Below are 24,693 nucleotides of genomic sequence, written 5' to 3'. Positions count from 1 at the left end.
GCCAAAGAGAGTTCGCAAGGGGGTGGGGTCGGCCGCGCCCGGGCGCCCGCTCATTGGGCCCGGAGACCGTCACTCAGAGGAGTCAACTGATTTTATACATTCCTCGCTGAGCTAGACCACGGCTGGGAGTGGGTGGTGGTGGGAAAAAAAAAAAAAAAAATGCTGCCTTTGCTGCTATCTCTAAGAAAAGGGGATAAATGGTATGGGCTAGAACCTTGCGGATCGTGTTTTAAACTTCTCCTGGGGTATTTACTACGTCCCAGATCGGAAACGAAACTAACCCACCCCAGCCCCCTTTTTAAGGAAAAACAATTGCCTCTGTGTGACGGGCAAGTACGAGTCCCGCAGCGCGTGGAGCAGAAAATGGCTAGCTTTAAGTCATGCAAATAAAGGAAAACGGCAGCTCACTGTTCTTCCCTTTCATCTTGGGACTGCTGGGTGTTCCCTTAGATGGGGAATTTAGAACTTCAAAAGCTCCGGAAAGGTTTGGACGAGAAAACCGCGCGACCCAGCTCTGAATTGTTATCCGGTGGCGTTATCAGCCATGTGCTGCTGCTTTTGCTTTTAGCGGTGAAAATCACACCACACGAGCTTCGGACACACACAAAAAAATGAATCTCTGAAGTAAGAAAAATTACTGTTTACCTTTTTAAGTACCTTAAGGCTGTTGCTTTCATGCACTACTGAAAAGGGAGGGGAGGAGGGGAATCTCACAATTGAGTTCAACAAGCCACATGAGAATAATTACTATTGAATGGAGCCAATTGCAGTGGCTGAGCTATCAATTAAGAATTAACTAACATTTACCCTTGACGGATATCGTGCTGTATAATCCCTTTGGCTAACAGAACAGAATGATTCTCGGGAGATGGTTCTTTCAGTTTGCCTAATATCTGATCCAAGACAGAACTGAATGGTGAACTGTGGCTCTATTTGTATGAGATATAGATAGCATAGTATCCATTATCTTCTGGAAGTACAATGAATTAAGTATTGGCTTTCTGTTGGTTTGTATTGTTTGCTTTTTGATTGATGACAACATCTCCTACATTTCATTATTCTGCCAAAAATTGTAGATAGATGCACAGAGTCAAACACTGTGCCTCATTTAATCCTCACAACCAATCTGCAAAGTGTCATTAGCCCCACCTTAACATAAGGAATCAAAGGCTCAGCAAGATTATATAGAAGTAAATTACTCCAGAACATCCGGAACTGGGCTTGAAACCAAGAACCATTTGACTCCCAAACCATTTTCTCCCTTTATAGTAGTGATTGCCCACAACAGACACTCATTCAGACACTATAATGCTGAAAAAATCCACAGACCCAGACTTCTGTCACAGATCCACTTTCCATTATACCATTGTGCTGTTTGTCAGACCTATAGTATTCCAACCTCCTAGCGTATTTCTGACTTCATTTTTCCCCAGCTCTAAGTCTTTCTATGCATCCATCACCACCAAATGAGTTTTCTAAAACACTGTTTGCTTTTGCCATTAACATCTTCTCCTCTAAATCAGACCCCCTTTCCCTACAATTCTTAGCTAGCTATTCAAAACTCTCCCTAACCTGGCCTCTATTTACCTTTCCCACCTTATCTCCCATTTCACTCCTGGGAAACCCTCTGCTATATTCCAGCTGGTCTACTCACAGATCGCTGCTTGATTCTTACCTTCTGGCCTACCTGGAATACCAGCTCTTCTTTGTGTTAACTCTTGCCCTTTCCTCAAAGCCTAACTAAAGTCCCAGTCCTCACTGTGTGCTACAGTGAATGGAAAAAGGGCTGGGGATCCGTTGCACAGTTCTGGCACTTACTTACTGTGTAACTGGGCAAGGCACTGAAGCATCCATCAGAAGCCTTGGTAACGACACCTTTATACAATGGGGCTGATAATACATCAAAGGTTATTGTAAGGGTTATTGAGGTTGTACAGAGATATAAACATATGGGTAATTACGTCCAGTTTTATGTATTTCCTTATCTTCCCACAGGATTGAGCAAGCTCCGTGCTTAATCCTCTTTGTATTCCTTACATGTTATTCAAAGACTCAAAAATATGGGACTACAGAAAAATGGATCATCGTATCGCTCCTAACCCCCGTCCATTCCTTAATGCACCCAAACCACCAATAATCTCACAGCCGGAAATCATAACTATCCGTGCCCCCTCAGTCAGGGACACACTTGTCGGTGGTGCCTGTTGCCTGCTTTGTTCCCCAAATGCTTTCCAACAGTGGCTGGGTGGCTACCAGTCATTCTTCCAGCCCCAGTCCTAGGATGGCTGCATCCTGGCTCACATGCTACAACCAGCAGCAGATGGGGGAGGGAATGTCCCACCCCCATAGGGATGGCTGGATGGAATAACAGGAAGTCGCCTCCCATCCCCTCTGCAGCTGGAGTGATAACAGCTGCCATCAGAGTCCAGAAAACAAAACAGTCAAGAGGAAAGCTGAAAACAGGCCCAGGCTGGAACAGTAGTGTTCAAACCAAGGGTTCCAGAGTGGGTGAGGAAGGAACCAATGGGCAAGTTCAGCCTCCTTCTCCCTGCACCCCTCCTCTCTCTGTTCTATCTACATTTAGGCTTCACCATAATGCTTCATTTACCAAAAAAAAAAAAAAAAAAAAAAGGACATATGTATAGCACTGGCCTCTGGCTATCTTGGAGAAGCCCCAAAGGATAACAGCAATGTAGCAGAAGTGAAATAGGATGCATGAGGAACAGATACCCAGACTTTACCCGTTATCCTGGATTCTAGCTGGCTTCATGGAAAAGTCCATCTACAACTCCTGTGGTTTCAACACTAATGAGCTCTGCAGCTCTAGATATCTATTTCCTGCCTAGTTATTCCTATGGTTAGCCTTACCTTTAATACCTATAAATTGTGCCAGATGCTAACACTATGGGGTACGGGTAGGGAGAGGAATACTTTGAAAGTGGGAGAAACCTGCAGGGAGTAACAAAAATAGAACTTGAAATGGACTGTGAAGGTCATTTAATGCACCAGTTGGCTGGAAGAACCCCTTCTACAGCATTCCTCACAAGTAGCCTTGAAAGGCCCTGCTTGGATTTACCTGGCAACGAGGAACATACAAACTAGGAGAGAGGCCCACTCAAGATCTTTCTTCTAGCAAGCAGATCCTCCTTTTTTGACTTTCCCCTCCAAAGACCTTGGTCCTGTGTCTCATTTAACCCTCATAACTGCTCATTAAGGTGCATGTTATTAGCCCCCTTTCGCATAAGGAATCAAAGGCTCAGTAAGGTTATATAAATGAATTGTTCCCGAATACCCAGAACTGGGACTGAAAGCAAGGTCTCTGACTGCAAGCCCTATTTTCTTTATACATCTAAAGCATTGCTTGTCCACAGTCTACCTTTTTTCAGTTCTGCCCTCCAGAATAACAGGGAACGGGTGGAATCTTTGTTCCCCCTTCCCCAAGCCCGTGCAGGCACAAGGACACATCCCCCACTTTGTTTGGATGCAGAGACCGGGAGTTCACCTGACTCATCCAGGGCACGTCATGTGCCTGTTCTGGTCTGTACGGGCTTCCAGCTGCTGCTTCTCTAAAGCACGGTCCTGATCATTCTTGACTCCTTTCAAAACACTTGAATGTCTCCCTTTACCAGGGTACAAAGCCCAAACTGTCTTTGGGCATCCAAAGGCCCTTACATCCTGGCCTCCAACTTACCTTTCTGCACTTAATCATCCACTCTTCTTCATATTCATATTCGCTGTGCAAACTGAATGGCTTTGCACCCATATTCCCGAAAAATATTTCTTTCTCAGTCAAGGATGGTTTTTGTCCCTTTCTAGTAAATGCTACTGCACAGCGTTAGTGTGAGGATTTGATGAGATGTCATGTGTGAGGTGACAGAGGACATTGCCTGACACATAATAAGACACCGTAAACATATTTTCCTCTTTCTTATGCCACAAAACAATTGTACTGTTATTTTTATACATGGCTTATGTCCCTCACTGACTATAAATTCCTGAGGGCCGGATGCCAGCTTGCTTTATCTTTATGTTCGTTAGGGAATATAAAGTCATGCTTCATCCTATAGATATTCAATAGAAAGTCACTGAATGAACAAATGAATGAATGCTGACTTTTGCTCAAAACTCCTAACCTCCTGAGCTAGGTCTTTAGAAGTTCAGAAAGAACTCTGCTAGCGTTGTCTTAAAAGATGTGGGTGCCTCAGACTGTTCTTGTCCCCGTCCCACTGCTAACCACAGAGTGAGTAGGACACATGGTATAAATCATGGACCCAAATTCAAATGAAACACGCTTAGATTTAGAATTCCTTCTAAAGGAAATTGTGGCGTATTCTGTCTGATTCTAAGCATGGCACTGGTGATAACCCAGACACCATTTTAATATCCTTTAGCTGGACACTAAGCCACTATTCAGCTATCACCGTATCATCGTTTATGAATCCAACCCTCCTCCCTATTCCCTTCCTGCCCATGGAGACAGGTTAGAAATAGGACCAGTATCTCGCTTCAAGCAGGGTCTGATTTTAATCACTCTTTCCTTGCAACCCAGAACACACACGTTATTCTCTGGTTACCTGCCAGACAACTCCAAAAGCGCAGTTACATTCAATTACCCATTTTATTATTCTATATTTAAATGGAAAACAATCTTAATTAAAAATAGAGACTATTGCTTTTCATGATCTTTGATTAATATCCAATTAATGGTTCAACTAAACAAATTAAATTCCCTTAAACAGTTAATCCCATTTACAAACATACTTAATTGAATTTCCTAAAAAGCATGTCTGGTTCCTACACTCTGCGAGAGGCAAGCAAGATGGCAAGTCAGCCCTTTCAGTACACAGCAGCAATTCTTATTTTCCATTCCATGCCGATGGTCAGCATAGCATTCTTCCCAAGCAGGCCAGACCCTCCCGAGGGCTGCCAGGCCTTTCCAGGGGTGACAAGTCCTTGCCATTCCTTCCTACCAACATGCACCGTGCACAAACCTTTGCAGAGGCCCCGGGAACATTTTCACTTAACAACAGAGCATTATACATAGCCAGTAACTCCCCCCCCTTTGATAATCACCTCCCACAATATTTAGTGAGGCTCATTTTTTAAATAATATATCATGGCTCACTACTAACCACAATTTACCCAGTTTGACATTGTAGTGTACCCTCTTCTCTGGATGAGCGCCATGCAGGATTCCCAGCCCTCAGACTAATCCATTCATTTCTACCCCATTCACCTTTTTACCTGGACAATCATTAATTTACTGTTGCCTTATTTTGTCTCTCCTAATCTTTAACTAGAATTCTTCTACTTCAGGAGAATTTACATTTTAAATGGCATGTTAGATTTCAATCCCGAAACCTCTAAGAGGATTAAGAGGAATGAGTTTTAGTCAAAATAGATGTAAGATGAGGATGGGTCAGCTGGTTTAAATAAATGCTCTCATTAAAGGGACGTGGCAAGTTGAAACAAGTTGCTGATTAGCAAATCTTTAGGTTAGAGCATCTTATCTCCCAAATCCTATAAAAATGAGTTTCTCTCCTGCTCTCTCTGTCTCCTCCAGTTTCTATCTCCAGAAAGGCCTTTTCACTTGAAGGAAGCTGACTGGGTAGCCTGTGAATTACAAGATAATTAGTACTGTGGTTTGTTAAACTAGCCAGGGTATTAAGGGAACAAGGAGAAAGTGTCTCAACCATCACCTTAGTATATGTCTTTTAAGTGCTTTGAACCTTGTTTCTCTTATCTCTCCGTATATAATTTCCATGTGACCCTATATTGCTTGACTTCTCAATTAATTATAGTGTAATAGCCATAGAACTACCGTCTACATTGCAAGATGCTGTTTCTGAAAAAGATCATCACCCATTCCTGAATAAAAAGAAGTGTAAGAAATAGCACCTCTTCTTTGGTAAAATTAAATAAAGCACGTAGGATCACTTGACATTTTTGACACTTGACATAAGACGTAAATGACCTCATCATCTATAAATGGAATGACAATAATGCTAAAGAAAGAGCACTGAAATGGAGCCACAAACCCCTGGATGCTGCCACCCCCACAGCTTCCTTCTGACACAGTTCCACAGTGGTTCTTTACACACACAATTCTCAGTTAACCTCCTGAAACCCTTGAACAGTTTTGATTGGACCTCGGATTCCCACCTGAATCAAAGACAGTTAAGTGTAAACTTGCCGATAGCCTGGAGCAGACATAAGCATGGGAACTCATCAGAGTTCCCTACTAACTAGTCACTAAGTGGCCCCATCAGATTCTGTCTCCAGACATTGAATGTGTGTGCCTGGGTGGCTCAGTCGGTTAAGCATCTGACTCTTGATTTCAGCTCAGGTCATGAACTTGTGCTTCATGAGATAGAACCCTGCATTGGGCTCTGAGCCTGCTTGGGATTCTCTCTCTCCCTCTCTCTCTGCCCCTGCCCCTCTTGTGCCCTCTTTCTCTCTCTCTCTCAAAATAAATAAACATTTAAAAAAAGACATTGAATGTGAGGCACATAAAAAAAAAAAACAGAGAATAGGGGCGCCTGGGTGGCTCAGTCAGCTGAGCATCCAACTTCAGCTCAGGTCATGATCTCACAGTCTGTGAGTTCAAGCCCTGCATCAGGCTCTGTGCTGACAGCTCAGAGCCTGGAGCCTGCTTCGGATTCTGTGTCTCCCTCTTTCTGTGCCCCTCCCCGCTCAATGCTCTGTCTCTCTCTCTCTGTGTCAAAAATAAATAAACATTAAAAAAAAAAATAAAGGAAGAAAACAGAGAATAGAAAAAGCAAAAAGAAGCAGAGAGGCACGTCGAAAAAAGGCAATAAGCAGAAGCATAAGTAAGTAGAAGCATGAAGTATAGAAAGTGAGATCAGAAGAAAGTCAGCAACTCAAAGCAAAAAGATGTAGATGCTGAAAGTCACACACAGAAAAGGCAGCAATCAGAACCATGAGATAGAAGACACTGTAAGAGTAGGGGGAAATAGCTGTAGAAGTAATAGAAAATATAACTATGATAATAAAAAATTATAATTGGGAATGCAAACTGGTGCAGCCACTCTGGAAAACAGTATGGAGGTTCCTCAAAAAATTAAAAATAGAACTACCCTACGACCCAGCAACTGCACTACTAGGTATTTATCCAAGGGATACAGGTATGTTGTTTCGAAGGGGCACATTCACCCTAATGTTTACAACAGCACTATTGACAATAGCTAAAGTATGGAAAGAGCCCAAATGTCTATCAAGGGATGAATGGCTAAAGAAGATGTGGTATAGAAATACAATGGAGTATTACTCGGCAATCAAAAAGAATGAAATCTTGCCATTTGCAACTACATGGATGGAACTGGAGGGTATTATGCTAAGTAAAATTAGTCAGAGAAAGACAGAAATCATATGACTTCACTCATATGAGGACTTTAAGACACAGAACAGATGAACACAAGGGAAGGGAAGCAAAAATAATATAAAAACAGGGAGGGGGGCAAAACATAAAGGACTCTTCAATATAGAGAACAAACAGAGGGTTGCTGGAGGGGTTGTGGGGGGGGGGATGGGCTAAATGGGTAAGGGGCATGAAGGAATCTACTCCTGAAATCATTGTTGCACTATATGCTAACTTGGATGTAAATTTTTAAAAAATGATAATGATCATAGGAAACACCAATTTCTGTGTCTCCGGTGCTATTTTAAATGCTTGAAATATATTAACTTCAACCTGGCGAGGTCTGTTTCCATTTCAGAGATGAGGAAACTATGCCACCAAAAGCTTGACTTGCCCGAAGTCACATGCTAGCATGATTGAACCCAATTTAGGACTAGAGTGTGTGCTCAGAGAAAAGCTGAGTTAACAAGAACGACAGATACAGTTACTGTTGGATATTTAACCAGGCTCCAGTTCTTATGAGGCTTGATGGTTCAGTGGTTTCTTGCATTTCCTTCATTCCCCAGATAGTCTCATTCTGAATCTCCATCACCTGAGATAGTATGAACACTTGAAATAATCTAATACTGTGTTTTCAAGTGAGATCATAAATGTGAGACCATTTTACCTTCCCTGAAAGAAATGGCACGAAGTGAAGTGTTTTTATTCCGAAATGAGGTGGAATTCCCGAAGATGTGGTCTGGTGATCAAGATGGAGTTTGTCTCTTAATCACGTTTCTTTGCGACTTCACTTTGAGTCAGGCTCAGTCTGTCTTGGTGGTATATCTTTCCACGCTCTGTGGGAATTTTAGAATGTGTTAGTTTTCAACATGCAATTATCATTACATATTAATTAAATATAATTATATTAATTACATGACCCTGTTCTACCTCATTCCTTCCCTAAGCAACTAGAACGAAGAGGCTATGATTATAAGGGCAATGAACAAAGACCAAAAGAAAAGAAGCTTGAATATTGTTTTATCTTTCTACCACCTCTCACAAAGCAGCCAGATCACTTAAGATATTGGAGGAGTTTAGATTTATTCTAATTATAATGAAAAAAAAAATCAGGGCATATGCTACTACTCTCTTTTTGTTCATTAAAAAACAAACTTTTCTCAATCAACCCCATTTTGCTTTTATTTGTGAGAGTGACCACAGATTCGAGGACAGGTGATGCTTTTTTTTTTCTTTAATGTTTATTTTTGAGAGAGACAGCGACAGAGGGCGAGTAGGAGAGGGGCAGAGAGAGAGAGAGAGAGAGAGAGAGAGACAGAATCTGAAGCAGGCTCCAGACTCCAAGCTGTCAGCACAGAGTCCGATGCAGGTCTCAAACCCACAAACTGCGAGATCATGACCGGATGTTCAACCTACTGAGCCACCTGGGCGCCCCAGTGATGCTTTCTCATAGGGCTCATTAGCAAGCCTCTGAGCTTTGCTTTCAAAAGGGCCGTCAGTGGATATTGTGAATCAGTGCTTCCGTCATCATGTTAAGAAAGGAAAGAGTTGGAGCCTAGATTCAAACCTGCCTTTGTAGAGGTGGAGTTGCAAAAAATTGAAATCTGCTGAGATACCAGCAGAAGATTTAGAACTTTATGTGTTGACTAAAAATTATTTCTTTATGCTATAATTGTTTGAAAAGTTGTTAGTGCTGGGCATTTTATTCTAATTCGTTCAACACACTGGCTTCTAAATGCTCTTAGAAGGGAATAAATATGTCAAAGAAAATAATCACCCCTTCCAAAATGCCACTCAGAATCCCCTGACTTTCCCTCCTAATGAGGATTAATCTTATAAGGATCAGCTTTATTTGTCCTGTCCTATTTTAGACATCAGAGTTGTGTTCACTTGCCTTCTAAAGCTTTATTTATAGAATAAGAGAGTCATATGTGTGGAAATAATAACACTTTTGTCAGAAAGTCAGACAGCAACTCAGAAGCTCCAGGGCCCAAATACCACTTCCAGTGGAGCAGGAGGGAGTGAGGAAAAAGAAATCATATGCCCTGCACCAGGGGCCCTAAGACTATAAAATAAGCAAATTAGCAAATAATCTGCACTGTTCACTCCAACAGAATCTCTCAGCTCTGAAATGTCCCTGCCCCTCCTCTCCATGCACACTCTCCCCTCCCACTGACTAATGTCTCACTGACCATAGAGAAAAAAAAAACAAGCTATTCTTTCTTGTGACCCTGTGACTCAACCTCAGCAAGACATTTAATGCTAAACTTTGAACACCTTTCTTGGTTACCCTTTCAGGTTTTCTGAGAACGTAGTCCTAGAAAATGATTTAATCTTTTCAACAAACCCAAAGTAGGTGCAGTTATTATCACCACATTCCAGATAAGGAAACTGAAGTCTAGAAGCAGAACTGACTTCATGGGTGGAAGATGTGTGGAGTCACCCAGGGCCCACACTTAGAGGGGCTTCATACTTGGTTTAATTCTCTACTGTCACCATCTTGAAATTCTTAATTTTTTAAGAGGCCCCTTTACACTGGGTCCCACAGATTACATAGTTTATTCTTTCTAGAAGGAGTATATTTCCCAAGATACCCGCACTGATTTGCTAAAGTGATGAAATGAAATACCATAGACTGGGTGCCTTAGGCAACAGAAATTGATTTTCTCACAATTCTGGAGGCTGGAAGTCCAACCAAAGTGTCAGCAGGCTTGGTTACCTCTGAAGCCTCTCTCCTTGGCTAGTAGATGGCTGCCCTCTTTCTTTGTCTTCACATGGTCTTCAGAATTATGGCCTACCTATTGACCTCATTTTAACTTAATTACCTCTTTCAACAGCCTATCTCCAAATATAGTCACATTCTGAGGTAGTAGGCATTAGGTCTTTGACCTATGAATGGGGGTGAGGGGCAGGAGGTAGGGAAACACAATTCAGTTCCTAACAGTCCCATAACAACCAGTTAGTGGAAGAGCCTCTAAGATTTGTTCCATTCATTATTCTCTATTTGTCTTCACAAATACCCCTGTAAGTATGTGCGAGTGTCTGTCTCTTCTTATCACCAATAGGAGAAGCAGAGGCACAGAAAGGTCAGTACTTGCTATCATGAAATAAGATGGCAATACAGGAAGTTTATTAGTAAAATGATAGCACAGGGTTGAAACCTCAGCTCTCCTGGCACTGGGTCTACTTCTGGGCCGGTACTGCCTTTCACAACCTACACACACAGACACGGCTGCCAGGAAAGATGGCCCCTCTCTACAATTATAGGTTGTTGGACTGTCTGCCTTTGGTAGATTTCAAAATAGCACAGTTGACTGTTTCTAGCCAGAAAAAAAAAAAATCACTACTCTTCCCCTCACAAGTTACACAAAGGCACCTCTGTGGAATACATCCAACATACCATTGTGTAGCTGCTTTATCTCATTCTTTTGCTGGCTCCAAGCTGTGAGCATGAGCAGTGAGAAGTGAGTTTGTGGAGATAACTGGGGAGTAAGGTAACTCATTTAAATGATAAAACAGGAAACCCATTTCCAGTTTGGACATGGATAGTGTTTTCATATGAGCAGATCTGGAGTCTGGACTAAGGACTTGGGAGTATCATAATATGGAATGGCAAGGAGGTGGGTGAGGGGGAGCACCAGCTTTCTTCTTTTAAAGAAAAGAGTTCTTGGTGACAGCTGGACACGGAAAGCATTTGCTGTTCTTTGGCTCACAGCTACAGCGGGGTGGGAAGGGTGGCAGATCAGGGACTGTACAGTGGTCCTAGTCCTGGCTCTGATACTAATGTTGGGCAGGTTACTTCACCTCTCCAGACCCTAACCTTCTTTTCTGAAACGTGATGCTTTAAAGTCCCATTCCTGTCTCTCAAATTCAGTATTATCGATGGGGTGTAGCAAGTTTTTCCTTGCATGATCAAGAGAGCATAGCATAGAGTTTTTCATTTAAATTCAGTTCCCAGTTGTTGTAATGTGATTGTTTATAATGTATTAGTTTTTAAGAAGACATTTTCCTTTATGATTAGAAATATCATGCATCAGTGGGGAAACCAGATGTAACCAGGTGATCAAAGTTAACATTACTAATAAGGGGCAGATGGACTTTGTATGCTTCCAGATATGATGCCCTGAGCAGGACACAACACCATTTAGGTGATATTCTGGCTCAAGATGCATAATCTGAATCTAATCATGAGGAAACATCAAACAAACCCAAACTGAGGACATTGTATAAAATGATTGGCCTACTCTTAAAAAACAACAACAAAAAAAATGTCAGTGGCATGGAAAGAGAAGGAAATGTTGAAAGCAAATTAAAAAGACAAATAACCCACACATATATGGCTAATTAACTTATGACAATAGAGCCGGGAACATACAATGGGGGAAAGGACAGTCTCTTCAATAAATGCTGTTGGGAAAACTGAACAGCCATATACAAAATAATGAAACTGGACCACTATCTGACCCTATACACAAAAATCAACTCAAAATGGATTAAAGACTTGAATGTAAGACTTAAAACCATAAAACTCCTAGAAGAAAGGCAGTACCCTCCTTGACATTGGTCTTGGCAAAGATTTTGGGGGATTTGACACCAAAACAAAGGCAACACAAGCAAAAATAAGAAAATGGGACTGCATCAAACTAAAACGCTTATGCATAGCAAAGGGGACCATCAACACAATGAAAAAAACAACCTATCAAATGGGAAATAATATTTGAGGTTAATATCTAAAATATATATTTAAAAAACTCATACAATTCAATAGCATAAAACAAATCTGACTAAAAAATGGGCAGAGGGTCTGAATAGATATTTTTCCCATGATGACATCTAGACTGCCAACAGGTACATGAAAAGATGCTCAACATCACTAAATATGGGGAAATGCATATCAAAACCACGATGAGATTCTACCTCACACCTGGTAGAATGGCTGTTATGAAAAAACAAGAGGGAACAAATGCTGGCTGTGATGTGGAGGAAAGAGAACCTGTGTGCATCTCTGGTGGGAATGTAAATTGTAGCCACTATGGAAGACAGTATGGAGGTTCCTCAAAAAATTAAATATAGAATTACCATATGATTCAGTAATTCCATTTCTGGGTATTTATCCAAAGAAAATAAAAACATTAATTCAAAAAAATATCTGCACCTCCATGTTCACTACAGCATTATTTACAATAGCCAAGATACGGGAAACAACCTAAGTGTCCAAACTCGATGAATGGATTAAAAAAAAAAAAAAGTGGTATATATACAATGGAATATTATTCAGCCACAAAAAAGAATAAAATCTTGCCATTTGTGACATCATGGATGGAACTTGAAGGCATTATGCTAAGTAAAAATAAGACAGAGAAAGGCAAATACCTTATGATTTCACTTATATGTGGAATCTTAAGACAAAAAACAAACAACAACAACAACAAAACCCAAGAAGCTCATAAAAACAAAGAACAGATTGGTGGTTGCCAGAGGCAGGGGATGGGGGTGGGCAAAATGAGAAGAAGGAGTCAAAAGGTACAAACTTCCAGTTATAAAATAAGTCATGGGGATATAATGGATAGCATGGTGCCTATAGTTAATAACACTGTATTGCATATTTGAAAGTTAAGAGAGTAGATCTTAAAAGTTCTCATCATAAGAATAAGAATTCTGTAACTATGTGTATTAACTAGGCTTATTGTGATGATCATTTCACAGTATATAACAATATTGAATCATTTTGTTGTACACCTGAAACTAATAATGCCAGATGTCAATTATGCTTCAATTTAAAAAAAAAAAAAGACAAATAATACATGATCTTGGACTAGATCTTGTATAGGAAAAAATTTCTATAAAGGACAGTATTGGGACAATTGACAAAATTAAAACATGGGTAGTTGATTAAAGGAATGTATCAATGTTAAACTCCTTAAATTTTATAACTATACTATTGATCTGTGAAAGAATATCCTTGTTCTTAGGATATATACATTCAAATATTATGAAGTAAAGGGAATGATATATGCAGATTTTCAAATGGTTCCAACAAAAATAGAGTAGCTAGTAAAAAAAAATGTGGCAAAATGTTAAATATTGATGAATCTGGGCAAAGGATATATGAAGTTCCTCATTTTTTTCTTACAAATATTCTATAAGTTTGAAATTATTTTGAAATAAAGTATTTTTTAAAGTAGTACATGTACATTGTATAACATTTTCTAAAAAGTCTCACCCCCCAGAGATAACCGTTAACCTTTTGTATATACCTGATTTCTTTCTATTATGTCATGACAGCTGGACAGGAGAAGGGTTCATTATGCTTAAACTCACAGTACAGGGGAGTGGGAAGGGTGGCAGATCAGGGCCAGTAATTGGTTTGGGTTGCCTATAATCTACCGTACCCAGTGGTTCCCAAGAAGTCTGCTGGGAGCTTCTAGGAAAGATTTGTCCCTGTTCTTTTCTTTTGTTGCATGTTGTATCACACGAAGACATTGGTGCAGCAGTAGCCACTTGCTATCTCCTAAGTAACGTTCTAGATGCTAAATACACAGGGCTTAACATGGCATTGTTCCTGCTGTCATAGAATTTACAACCCAGTTTTGGGAGGCTGTGTGTCACATAAAAAGGCTACTGCATCCAGACAGATCTAGATTCAAACCTTGACTCTACTATTCACAGCGGGACTATGGACAAGCCACTTACCCTCTATGTACCTTATGCATAAGAATGGGTATAACAACAATACCTGGCTTATCAAGCTTCTTCACAGTGAAGGTCCATGTTGGGACATGAAGGGAAAGCCAAGAGAATGGAAGATAAGGTGGTTCAGAGCACTGGCATCATTGAGGTGCTTAATTAACTGACCCTGGAACCTGGCTACAGAACCAGGCTACAGACATTTTGTCATGTGATGTAATAAATGTCCTTATTCTTTTTTTTTTTAATGTTTATTTGTTTATTTTGAGAGGCAAGGGGAGAGCCCAGGCAGGGGAGGGGCAGAGAAAGAGAGAGAGGGAGAGAGAGGGAGAATCCCAAGCAGGCTCCATGCTGCCAGCACAGAGCCTGGCGGGGGGCTCAAACTCATGAACTGTGAGCTCATGACCTGAGCAGAAATCAAGAGTCAGATGCTTAACCGACTGAGCCACCCAGGCGCCTCATGTCCTTATTCTTTAAGTCAATATTACTTAGGTATTCTGTTATAGACAAAAGCATTCCAACTGTTAAGCCTCTATTTTTAAACAAGATAATGTGACCATTTGCTGTGCTCACTCATCAGTCACATGTAGCAAAAGCTCTTCCAAAGGAAAAACAAGTCATGGGACCAAATCTGGGTTTTGAGCATGTGGTAAGGTCACTATCCAGAAGCTAAAGGAAACACAAGTGTCTAGATTGGGACAGGCCGTGTGGGCTTCATGCCCAGACATTGGGAAAGGTTGAGGGGGCACCCTTAATCTCTAGTGTACCTCTGAGTACTAGAATAAGTAATGGGATTTAGACTTACTTTGACTTCCAGAGGGGGATTCAGTTTGGAGAGTAGACAAAGAGGAAGCAGAAAAGGTTGTAGCTCAATCTGGGTGAAAAGTGGGCCACTGGCCATTCCAATCCTTGTCAATGACCTTTGCATCAATGTGACTTCTGGGAGTAGTGATGAGTGGCAGAGATGATGCCAGAGAAGGGCAATGTGGCAGGTGGCATCTGAAAGCAACTGCACTGTGGAGGCTGAACTTGACACTTAACACGTTAGTTCATTGATTCGTTGATAAATATTTATCAAACAGTTGCTATATTCTTTTAAAAATTTTTTAAAGTTTATTTTGAGAGACAGAGAGAGTAGAGGCAGAGCAGAGAGAGGGAGAGAGAGAATCCCAGGCAGGTTCCATGCTGTCAACATGGAGCCCAATGAGGTGCTTGAACTCACGAACCATGAGGTCATGACCCGAGCTGAAACCAAGAATTGGACGCTTAACCAACTGAGCCACTCAGGCATCCCAACACTTGCTGTCTTCTAAGTAATGTTCTAGATGCTAAATACACAGGGTTTAACATGGCATTGTTTCTGCTGTCACAGAATTTACCACCCGGTTTGGGGAGGCTATGTGTCACATGAAAAGGCTACTGCATCCAGACAGATTTAGATTCAAATCTTGACTCTACCATTCGCAGTGGGACTATGGACAAATGACTTCTACTCTCTGTGCCTCGATTACCTCATGCATAAGAATGGGCATAACAACAATACCTGGCTTATCAATGAACTGTGAGGATCAAATAATAAAATGCATATGAAAGATTTAACATGATGCATGAAACACAGTAATCACTTCATAAACAATATAATTATTTTTATTATTGTATGTATATTATTAAATTATTAGTTAATAACAATCATTGTTACATTTATTATTTACATTTGTGTTCTTCTTGTGCTAGAGAATAGAATTTTGCTGAAGATAATCCGCCCTAAAGTTGATTGTAGCCTTATCTGCAAAGCCACTGAAGGAAGTTATGTTGATGTGTTCGTAGTCTTGCAGTCAAAAAGCACTCATTACTTCATCAATATAAAAAGCTTCTGCACAGTGAAGGAAACAATCAGAAAAACTCAAAGGAATAGGAGAAGATATTTGCAAATGACATTTCAGATCAAGATTTAGTATCCAAAATCTATAAAGAACTTATCAAACTCAACACCGAAAAATCAAATAATCAAGTGAAGAAATGGGCAGAAGACATGAATAGACACTTTTCCAAAGACATCCAGATAGCTAACAGACACATGAAAACATGCGCAGCATCACTCATCATCAGGAAATACAAATCAAAACCACAATGAGATACCATTTCACACCTATCAGAATGGCTAAATTAACAACACAGGCAACAGATGTTGGCAAGGATGCTGAGAAAGTGGAACACTTTTGCTCTGTTGATAGGAATGCAAACTGGTGCAGCCACTTTGGAAAACAGTATGGAGGTTCCTAAAAAAAATTAAAAATAGAACTACCCTATGACCCAGCAATTACACTACTAGGTATTTATCCAAAGGATACAAAAATGCTGATTCAAAGGGGTACATGCACCCAAATGTTTATAGCAGCACGATCAACAATAGCCAAATTATGGAAAGAGCCCAAATGTTCATCGACTGATGAATGGATAAAGAAGATGCGGTGTGTGTGTATATATATATATATATATATATATATATATATACACACATATATATGTGTATATATATGTATATATATATACACACATATATATGTGTATATATATATATATATATATAATGGAATATTACTTGGCAATCAAAAAGAAAGAATGAAATCTTGTCATTTGCAACAACATGGATAGAACTACAGTGTATTATGCCAAGTGAAATATGTCAGTCAGAGAAAGACAAATATCATACAATTTCACTTGTATGGAATTTAAGAAATTTAATTCCACTCATGGAATTTAAGAAACAAAACAGATGAACATAGGTAAAGGGAAGGAAAAAATAATATAAAACAGGGAGGGAGACAAACCATAAGAGAGTCTTAAATATAGAGAACAAACTGAGGGTTGCTGGAGGGGTGTTGGGTGGGGGGATGAACTAAATGGGTGATGGGCATTAAGGCGGGCACTTGGGATGAGCACTGGGTGTTTAGTGATGAATCACTAAGTTCTATTTCTGAAATCATTATTATACTATATGTTAATTAACGTGGGTTTAAATTTTTTTAAAAAGCACTCATTGCTCTCTTTTCCTCAACACTTTTCACAGAGGCACAAGACAGTTTGAGTGTGAGAGGCTGTGAAGGTCTCAGGAGCTCCAGGACTTTTCTCCCCTCAAATCAGCCATATTCTTCCCTGGAGAGATTACCTTGATCTGAGAGGTAAGAATTCACTTTGCCAAATGCAGAGAAAACACCATTCACTTTTGGAAGGAATTTGTGCCACTAAAAATTCCAAAACCCAGGGCATTTTAGTCACTTGATCTGCTCTGAAAGATTTTTCTTTTTCTCCCTAATGCTTCACTGACCAAATTTCAAAGAAGAAAAAGAAGAAAACAAGAAACAAATTATTCCTACATCCACACATAAGAACATTAGCTGTGTAGTGCAGACAGAATATCACATGTGGTATCATTTTGAAAAGGCCTGGATCTCATCAAGTACAAGTACAGGAGGACATTTGGCCATGTCTGAGACTGCTTATTAGTCAAGTACTCTTCATTTGGTAAACGCCAATGTCACAACAGACATTACTGCTTGTTCTTATTCAGGAAAGGAAAATAACCACATAAACAACACAGGAATTTGATAAAACACCAAAAGAACTGAATTCAAACATGAGTAGGCTCATCTTCTACCTCACCCAAATATCACTCAAATGCATTTAATTATGTACTTGATGATACACTTATTAAAACTTTTCTTTGCTATCATTTAATTCCAAGATAGCAGCTAACCATAAATTAAAATTGTCTGGATCCTCTTACTGAAGAAAATAAAAACCTCCATCATATATACATATACATGTATGTATATATATATATATTTAAATCAAACTGGACTTTGAAAAGTAATTATCTCATCCACCTCTGCCTCCACCTCCTCAGTTCCTCTTAGATCTAAATCTAAGAGTCTGGAACAGTAGGAAGACATATACAATAGGACTGTAGATTAGGTTGTTAGTGGTTCACTGATGCCATTGAGCATCCAGGCTATTTTTATCTCTTGTATCCATCAGCTTTGCCCTAATAATGGTTTCAAGCCCAAACTAGACTGTACATTCCCCTCATGGCTACAGAATGACCTAAGGAATTTCAAGCATCAAATCTGCACACAGTGACATCCAAAAGTAAATAAGAGATTTTTCTTTCTACTGTCTCCTTTTAGGATAAAGGAAACAGCGCAGAAACTTCCCCTCCCCCAGTAGTTATACCTTCAAGTATCATTGGTCAGAATTTAATCACATGCTTACTTCTAAACCAATCATTAACAAAGGGATCAGGGCCACTGTGATTGGATTAGGCCAATCAGGATCTGATCCAGAGTCCTACAGGACAAGGGTACTGTATCTCTACAGTAAGAAGGGGAAGTGAGGAATGGCAGCTGGAAAAAATATTGCTACATTCTTCTGAACTTAGCTTTATTTGTTAGGCTGTATCACTTGGAGATCATAGCAGCAAAATCAGTTAATTTTAAATTGAGGAGAAAGAGAAAAAGCCATCGGCCTACGCAGTCAAACAGAAATGATATGTCACTTGGTCAGTAACTATTCTACGATATTGAATATTAATGAGCCTCCTCAAATACCCATAGAAAAAAGAGATTCAAAAACTGAAATTAAAAATAATTAAAAATTAAGATGGTTTCAGACTTCATGAAGTTATGCCAAAATTGAAAATAACCTCTGAGGTGACTAACAGGCCCTTTAATGACAAAGGGGCTATCCTCTCTCACCCTCATACGCATCATCCCTCATTGCAAACAAAATGTCCTGTGAAAATCTGTATCTTTACCCAGTTCTGCTTGGCCACAGGCATGGGAACCCCTAATTTGAAGATACCATCTTACCTACTTCTAATCCAAAGTAAGAAGTGTAACCTTCAGCTCAATTCCACCTGCCAGTGAATTTTTTTTTAAGTGAAAGTATTTTTTTAATGTTATGTATTTATTTTTCGAGAGAGAGCAAGAGAGAATGAGCAGGGGAGGACAGAGAGAGAGAGAATCCAAAACAGGCTTCATGCTGTTAGTACAGAGCCCAACATGGGGCTTGAACTCACAAACCGTGAGATCACGACCTGAACTGAAATCAAGAGTCAGCTTCTCAACTGACTGAGCCACCTAGGTGCCCCCTGCTAGTGAATTTTTTTTTTGCTTCCTTGGGATCCAATAAGTCCTGGACCTCTTATCACATTTGTTCCTACCAATTTGCTCTCTCTAGCCTAGGTGATTCCATAGTCTATGTGAATGAATTTAGTCATCATAACTGGGAAACTCATTTGCCATATGTGGAGCATGTTTTTCTCTTTTTCCTCTAAACTTTTATTCAGGTGCAAACCTCACAGATTTTTCTCCTTTGTGATTACCTGACCTTTTTCGACTTTGACTCCTTCACCCTAGATATAACTCATTCCTCTTCAGCCTTTTAGCTTTCAGAGCAAAATAATCTTTCTTAGTAATTGTGATGCTAGCATCCCCCCTTTCAAATGGATGTATTTTCTTGTATTATGTATATAGATAATGTAGTGTCTCTATAGTCCTAGTCTAGTCTCTGCTCTTATGGAGCTTAAATTTCAACAGGAAGAGACAGGTGAACAATAGACCTAATAAATGAATAAATTATCTATCTATCTATCTATCTATATACACACACATATGTATATATACATATATGTGTATATATGTGTGTGTATGTATATATATATATATACATACATATATATATATATATGTTAAAAGTCACAGTAAAATAAATAGAGCAGAGAAGAGCAATTGAGAAGGATGGAGAGGGGATGAAGATTACAATATGAAACATGATGACCATATAAGTCTCATGAAGATGATATTTTTAAAAATTGAGATACAATTCACATATCATAAAATTCACTAGTTTATAACACACAAATTCAGTAATCTTTAGTATATTCACAAGGTTGTACAACCATCACCACTATCGAATTCCAGAGTATTTAATCACTCTAGAAAGAAATGCTGTTCTCATTATTAGTCACTCCCTCCCCACCCACCCCCATCCATAAATCTATCTTGTCTCTATGAATTTGCCCATTCTGAACATTTCATGTAAATGGAATCATATAATATGTAGCCTTTGCGTCTGGCTTCCTTCACTTAGCATAATGTTTTCAAGGGTAATCCATGTTGAGGCATGATTCAGTACTTCATTCTTTTTTTGCAGTTGAATAAATACTCCATTGTATGGACATATCATATTTTGTTCACTCATTAGTTGATGGTTATTTGGATTGTTTCTAGTTTTTAGCTATTATGAAATGCTGCTAGGAGCATTCATGTACAAGTCTGTGTATGGACTTATGTTTTTATTTCTTTTGGCTATACACCAGGAGTGAAATTACTGAGTCATAGGGTAACTGTACATTCACTTTTTGAGGAGCTGTTTTTCTAAGAGGCTATTTAATTTTACATCGCCATTAGCATTGTATCAGGTTTTCAATTTCTCCACGCCCTCACCAATCCTTATTACTATCTGCCTTTTTTATGATAGCCAAGAAGATGACATTGGAGCTAAGATTTGAAGGCAATGTGGAAGTGAGCCATGTGAATATTCTCAGTCTCAGAGAAGAGACTGACAGGCAAGGGGACCAGCCAGGGCAGAGCCCTTGAGGTGAGAGTGTGGCCAATGTGCTCCAGCGATAGCCGGATGGACAGTGAAACTGGAGTGGTATGATCAAGGGGGCAAGTAGAACAGGGTGATGTGAGAGCCAAGAGAGAGCCAAGTACAGGTCATTGAAGGTCATTGTAAAGGTTTTGGTTTTACTCTAAAAGAAATGGGAGGCCATTGAAGGATTTTGAAGCAGAGGGGTGATTTGATTTGACGTACATTAAAACGGTATCACTCTGACTGCTGAGCAAGGGTGGAATTAGGAAGAATCAGAGAGACAGTTGGAAAATTTTTGCAATAATGGTGATACTCAAGGCAGTTGGTATCAGGGAGGTAGTGGGAGTGCTTCAATTCTGCATGTGTTTTAAGGTAGAACCAAAAGATTTCCTATTAGACCTCAAGTGGAACGTGAGAAAGAAAGGAGTCAAAACTTGTGGTTCAGTTACTTTCATTTCAAGAAATAGTACCTCAGGAAGTATATTCAAATTCATTTCTTCCCTATTAGGTCAGACCCAAAGTTCTTAATTCGGTAATCTCACATATTTAAAAATATTGTCCACAGTAATAATAAAAACAACACCCTACAATCTGTTAAGCATCAAGTCCTTTAATTCAACTACCTCATGAGGCAGGTATTATTTTCCACTATTTTTACATGTGTAAACAGAGATGTGATTAATAACCAACAGCTTAGGACCAACCGGAAACAGCCAAATATGCGCCCCTAACCATTATGTAGGATGCCCTGCTTCTAGTTAGCCCAGCTACATCTTCCTCATGCCAATAGCCACATACCTGAAGCCTTCCTCTTTTTTCACCGTAAAGCTTTCCCACTCCTCTATCTTTCTTGAGTCTCTGTTAAGACACAAGTGAAGGTGGCTGACTTCCTTGCAAGTTTGAAATCACTAGCCTTTGCTTATTCTCATTTAATTGGTCTTCATTTATTTTTATTGGGGTCTTAGGTCAGGTTCCCTGGGAAATGGATTTTGAGATCCCGACCTGAGGGTAGGTTTATTGAGGAGCACTTTCTAGATCATCCCCTCTGAAGGGGATGATGGGAACAGCACGGGGCAGAGAGAGAAGCTGAACTATGACACAGTAGTTGCACTACAGCTTTAATGGATCTCATGGGGAGCTCTGAGTCAGGATGGCGCTTCAGAAATGTACCCTGGCCTGGATCAGTTGTTGGATGTAGCCTACCCTTGGGAAAGGAGAGGAGCCTTAGGTGAAGGAGATCTCTTTGACCAAAGACAAGTCCAAAGGGAGATCCTAGCTGTGAACTTTCAGCAGCCAATACGCTGAGCAGCTGGGGAACAAGTGCTTGGATCCCCTTCAGAGCAGGGGGAGGGTGGAGATTAGGTGACCCTACCAAACACACGGCTGGCAGCAGATCATGACTCTAATGTAACTTCGAATCCAAATTTAAAGCTTCCTTCACTACAGCATAGCTGCCTTCACTAAAAAATAAATGACGTATGGAGATTCTGTGACCATTTATTTTCTGTCCTCCTACTCCAAAACCAAGATCATATTTGTAAAGTGATTCTGATGTTTTTGGTAAGTGATTGTGAGCATAGTGGTTGACTCAACTGAATGTGGCATCTAAAAGATCTGAAATAAAACCCAACCACACAAAGCAGTTAACTGAATTGCCACATATAGCCATTTATATCATCTTAATACTATGGTACTTTACTAAATGTTTTTCTCTCTCAGTGGAGTAGAACATTGTGACACCCAGCTTTCCAGCTTGAGATGTTGATATATTGAAAATAAATTGATATGAAAATAGTATCATTCCCACCTTAAGGCTATTCATCCCCTAGTGAAAATTATTCCACTTTAGTTTAAATATTAATAAAGTACATCTTAGAAGTCAGTACAATATGAATTTATTCCTTAAAAGAATCTAGTTCCCTACATTATTTTCATCACTAATGTTACATGGTCATTGCAGCACTTTTGGCTTTACTTGAGCTAGTTAAACTCAATGCTTCTTTTTTTGGTTTTACACACAAATCAGCAGATACTATATCCAGCAATGGGAATTTTCCTGAAGATTATCAAAAAACATACACCCAGTTCTGTCTACCAATTGGTCTGAGTAGTCCCTTTATTTGAAAATAAATCTGTGACTTCTAAAAAAAACTCTGTCAGCATATTCTCTCACTATCACAAGACCTTTTGAATATATTACTCATTGTTCCCAGAGCTTTTGGATTTTTTCCCTTTACTGTTTGTCCTGGAAATTTCCTCATCCATACCCTTGCCTTCTCCCTCCCCTAAAAAGGAGTCCCCTCTTGATTAACATTGTATGGGATCTCAGCCAAATTGGAATCCCAGGTAGCTTTTGCTCATAGCATAGTATGGTGGTTCTTAAACTTTGAGTCCTAAGACTTGTTAGGGGAATCTATTAAAATGGAAGATATTAGAGATTCATCCTAGATCTAAAGATTTAGAATTTCTGGAGGTGACGCTCAGACAACTGTATAACTGAATGTTTCTTTGTGGAATTCCATTCAGTATCACGGCCTGAAAAACAGAAGTACATTTCACATTTCTAGACACTGATACGGTTTTCTGGTTGTAGAATATCAGGATGAAATTGGCATTTGGAGTCTATTCTTCTCTAACATTGTGCATATATATGTCTATAGAAGAGGAAATAACAGGCTGGCTTTCACTAGCAGTAATCCACTTGTATAATAAGGGCTATCAGAATAGAAACATTATAAATGTAAAGAATGGGGGCTGTTTGAGAAAAATTGCTGTAGAAGAATTGGAAGGACCTGGTGATTTCTAGAATGTTAAAGCAAAAAGATAGCCAAGGAGTTGAAGGTATCATTGGGAAAATGGCTATGATGGAAATTATTGAACAAATATTAAATGTAGCACTTGATGAGGTGATAGGGAGGCCACAAAGAGAAAAACACATAACTTAGATTATTTCAGAAGGTATTTCTTGAGTATCTATTATGTGCACAGCATTGTCCTAAAGGGTACCAAGGCATGGTTCCCAAATTTGGCTTTGTATTATATTCAGCTGGGGAGATTTAAAAAAATAAAGTGCCTGGACTTCACATTAGCTCTACTGAATGTAAATATCTGGAGGTGGGATTGCAAATCTTCAATGTGTAAGGCTCCCCAAGTGATTCTGATGCATTCAGTTAATGGACCAGTTATTTGGGAATCACTGTTCCAGAGACCACAAAAATGAGTGAGGCTGTGCTTTTTGAAAAGACCATATAAACTGGTATGTTGAGTAATATACTCTAGCGAGTTTCCTTACTCTGCCTTATACTCATGGCTTCTAAGTTTTACTCAGATGTTTCTTTTCTCTGAAATGCCTTTTCCTCATCTCTGGCATGAAAATATTATCCGTCCTTCAAGATCCGTTCAAGTGTGAGAATTGGGGCCATATTCCCTATCACCACCCTTCCAACCCCACATCCATTGCACAACCCAGTGTCGTAGAACCTATCCTTACAATGTCTACTTCACCCCTCATCTCCTTTCCATCCTCATCTCCCCATCCTTCACTCACCTGAACCACTGAATGGCCTTTTAACTCATCCCTCACATCCCTTCTGTTCTCCTAAAGCCAATGTGTTCTTTATGGTTCTATTAATCTTAAACAGTTCAATTATAACTTTTTCATATTGCAGATAAAGTTTACAATTTCCCCATTACCTACACAATTAGGGATAAAAACGCTCCAGTCGAGCATTCAAAACTTCTGTATCAATTAAAATTTCTTTTGTCATAAGCAACAGAACCAACTCTGACAAACTTCAGCAGAAAAGGTATAGAGTAGTTCAAATAGTTAAAATAGAAGTTTCAAATCATTTGTCTTTTTTATATTATTCTTCTCAAAATGCTCATTCTCATTCTTATTTTATTTATTTTATTTTATTTTATTTTATTTTTTAAGTAGGCTTCACACCCAGTGTGGAGCCCAATTCAGGACTTGA

The 24,693-nt window shown here is 39.5% G+C and overlaps 2 long non-coding RNA genes across 2 annotated transcripts; one reads left to right on the top strand and one right to left on the bottom strand.

The window, feature by feature from the left end:
• Nucleotides 1–101: 101 nt before the first annotated feature.
• Nucleotides 102–24,693, top strand: LOC109501504. The gene is made up of 3 exons (XR_002159606.3): nt 102–624; nt 17,136–17,247; nt 20,606–24,693. It is a non-coding gene; the product is annotated as an uncharacterized LOC109501504 (long non-coding RNA).
• LOC123386563 lies at nt 8,061–14,233 on the bottom strand. Its single transcript, XR_006600604.1, has 2 exons — nt 14,115–14,233; nt 8,061–8,214 (listed from the first exon to the last, which is right to left on the bottom strand). It is a non-coding gene; the product is annotated as an uncharacterized LOC123386563 (long non-coding RNA).

This window comes from Felis catus, chromosome B4 (genome assembly GCF_018350175.1).
Source record: "Felis catus isolate Fca126 chromosome B4, F.catus_Fca126_mat1.0, whole genome shotgun sequence".
NCBI lineage: Eukaryota > Metazoa > Chordata > Mammalia > Carnivora > Felidae > Felis > Felis catus.
This window is presented reverse-complemented; position numbering and strand designations above follow the sequence as displayed.